At 38.3% G+C, this 3,188-nt stretch overlaps 1 long non-coding RNA gene across 1 annotated transcript in view; it reads right to left on the reverse strand.

The window, feature by feature from the left end:
• Window positions 1–2,587, reverse strand: part of LOC106868873 (uncharacterized) — a 28,043-nt gene extending 25,456 nt beyond the window's left edge. The window contains exon 1 of the long non-coding RNA XR_001409346.2: window positions 2,136–2,587. This is a non-coding gene — a long non-coding RNA (uncharacterized LOC106868873). The remainder of the gene's footprint in view (window positions 1–2,135) is intronic.
• Window positions 2,588–3,188: the final 601 nt, after the last annotated feature.

The raw sequence follows: 3,188 nt of genomic DNA on the forward strand, positions 1-3,188 counted from the left end.
AGAGAGAGAGAGAGAGAGAGAGAGAGAGAGAGAGAGAGAGAGAGAGAGAGAGAATGAGGGAGATAGGGAGGGAGAGACAGTCCGAAGAAAGATAGAGAAAAATCGACTTCGGTACTTTAGTACAGAACTAGTACTTCATTGATTCCAATAGGTAAAAAAAATATAGTCATCATCGGCAGGATTAAAATTGAAAACGTAGACAGTCGGAGCGAACATCACAGGCTTTAACCACTCGGTGGCCGGTTCACCGTATTAATACCATTAATCCACAAAAGCTACTTCGCAAAACGTATGGTTACGGAGTTCTCTTCACGGTCAACAGATTCGGTCAGGGCTAGGGTTAGGGTTAGGGTCAGGGCTAGGGTTAGATTCCACCACTGCATTTGGACAGTTTCTTTCACGAGTCGTCTCGAGCTTTGTAAATGAAGTTTAGTTGATGAAACTGTGCGGAAGCCTATCCGTTGGACTTTACGCTGTCACCCAGTTTAATACTACCAAGTAGCTCTTGATATTTTTGAGTGCAGTTTGGTGTTTATTGTACGAAATAAATACATCTCAAAACTATCTTTAATTCTTATGTTAGCACCTTTAAAATTAAATTATTGTCATTATTGATAATGATTGTTTCAAATTTTGGCACGAGATCACTGATTTTAGCGGGAGGGGATAACTCAATAACATAGACTCAGTAGTTGACTGAGGCGTTATTTTTCGACCCCGAAAGGATGAAAGCAAAATAATGTTTGGCTTGATTTAAGCTCAGAACTTTAAAAACCGGAAGAAATACCATTAAGTTTATTTTCTAATGCGTTAATGATTCTGCTAGCTCGATGATGTTTGTGTAAACAACAGAGTATAATATATTTAAAACATGTGAAATAAGGGTGATAGACAAAGGGTTAAATCAAAAGAAATTGGTAGAAATGTGGTAATGCGGTTAAATTTGAAACAGGCTATTAGAATAGATGACGGGCAACAAAATATACAAGATAAAGCAATAATAATTATAAGCGGATTATGAGGATACCAATCGAAGTGATATATATGTGTGAAATATAGAGTTTGAATCAAAATAGACTTCAGAATTAACGTGAAAGATTACGTGAAGCGTAACGCGTTAATAAAAGCGCGCTTGACTAACTAGAAAAAGCTGCCAAATTTCCCTCAACACCTTATGTATCAAACACGAGAAGGACACATTGGATAACATACCCCAACGCAGTTGTAAAACGACGACATGGTCACAGATGCAAAGCCTGCGATCATAGTTCTGTTCGAACAGGATCGACCATAACGAATAGGATTGAACGATAATGACATGAGTTAAAAAATAAACATAGTTGTAGGACATGATTTTAAAGCAAAGGTGTAACTAAAAGAAGATGGTAATGTACTGAGGGTACAGTTGATGTTGATATGATTTATCAAAAGTGTGAAAAATGTAAAGGTTGAAGTAAAGGTCGAAAACGCAACAGGTTAACGTCTCGTAGTGAGATTTTAAATAGGGATAGAAATTTGGAACAGCAGCTTTGGCAGCTAAAATATATATATATATAAAAAGATCTATGAAGATGGGACAATAATTGAAGGGTAAGGACTAGGCGTGGAAATGGAGGAAAAGCAGAACACATGAATATATAAACAAACAGGGTTTGGGCGTAAAAGTTTGTAAGTCGAACAATGGTTTCTGATATTGGCCTAAACGTAAACATTTGAGAGGGTGAGAGAGAGATGTCACTCCTGTTTATTTGATCGCCTCAATACAGAGCTGGTATTTATTTAATCGATTCCTGTTCATAGTTGGTACTTATTTAGTCAATACCCAACGATATACAACTGGTATTTTTTTTGTTTTATCATTACCAGAAATATGAACCCAGAACGTAAAAGACCGAAACTAAATACGTAAGGATATTTTGTTGGACGTGGTCATATTTTAATTCTTTTTTTCCTTCAATAACAAAGGTACAAAATCATAAATTTGTACTTTAAAGTACCAGTTAAATACCGGGGTCAATCCTATTGATCCCAGAACTTTACTGGTACTTTATAATATAGATCACAATAAAATGAAAGGCAAAGTTGATCTCGACGAGAGCCCGAAGAATAATAACAATAATAACAAGAATACTTACTGTGACAGAATATAGGAGAACAATTCCTATGTTGAGGAACAAATGCAATATTAAGGTGGTGCTGATGATGCTGATGATAATACTACTATTATATTAACAGTAGTAGTAGTAGTAGTAGTGGTGGTGGTGGTGGTGGTGGTGGTGCTGGTGACAATCTCAGTACTCGCTAGTGTTATGTTAGGGTTTGGATGCAAAAATGAAACAGTGTGGGAAATACCAGTGATGGAGAGATAGTTGAGTATGTGTGTGTGAAGCCTCTTGCTCTATGTGCATGAGGCTTCATTATGTAAAAGAGAGCGAGAGAGAGAGAGGAAGAGAGAGAGAGAGAGAGAGAGAAAGCGAGAGAGAGAGAGGGGAGGGAGAGCGAGAGCGAGAGTTCTCTCTCATCCTGTGTGCGCGCGTGTGTTTGAGATGCGTCGTCGTGTGAGTATTGTAAGGGATTCAGTTTGTATATGTGTTTGTACGTATCTGGCTCTGCTACGCCATTTAATCTATCTTTTCATTTCTTCCCATCATTCATTCTCTCTAACTCATCCTCTGGCTATCCCCTTCCTTTATATCTTTCTCCCTATCTCTGTCCCTGTCTCTCTGAACTCACACTGTACCTCTGTTTGTCTTTTTCCTCTCTAATTCCTTATACCTCTCTCTATATAAACTTTTTGTCTCTTCCTCTTTTTTTTTCTCTCACTCACTCACTCTTTCACTCTCCCACTCTATCACTCCTCCTCTCACTGTCACTCCATAGCGTTCTCTCGCAATGCGTGTATATTTCTCTCTGTCTCTCTTCACATTTAGCTCTTACTCCCATTCTCCCAATCTCTTTTACTCTAACGTACTCTCTCCATTTTCCTCTCCCAGTTCCCCCCCCCACCTTTTCCCATTTACCTGCCTTCCTTCTCCCCCTCTCTCTTTAAATCGCGTTCCATCTTTTTCTCTCTTTCCCTCTTACTCTTTTACTCTATCCTTCATTCAAGAAATTATTTAACATCCTTCTTTTCCTCCTACTCTTTTACTTTCCCATTCACTCCCACTCCTGCTTCCTTGTTCTACTTT

Source organism: Octopus bimaculoides, chromosome 9 (genome assembly GCF_001194135.2).
Source record: "Octopus bimaculoides isolate UCB-OBI-ISO-001 chromosome 9, ASM119413v2, whole genome shotgun sequence".
Classification (NCBI taxonomy): Eukaryota; Metazoa; Mollusca; class Cephalopoda; order Octopoda; family Octopodidae; genus Octopus; species Octopus bimaculoides.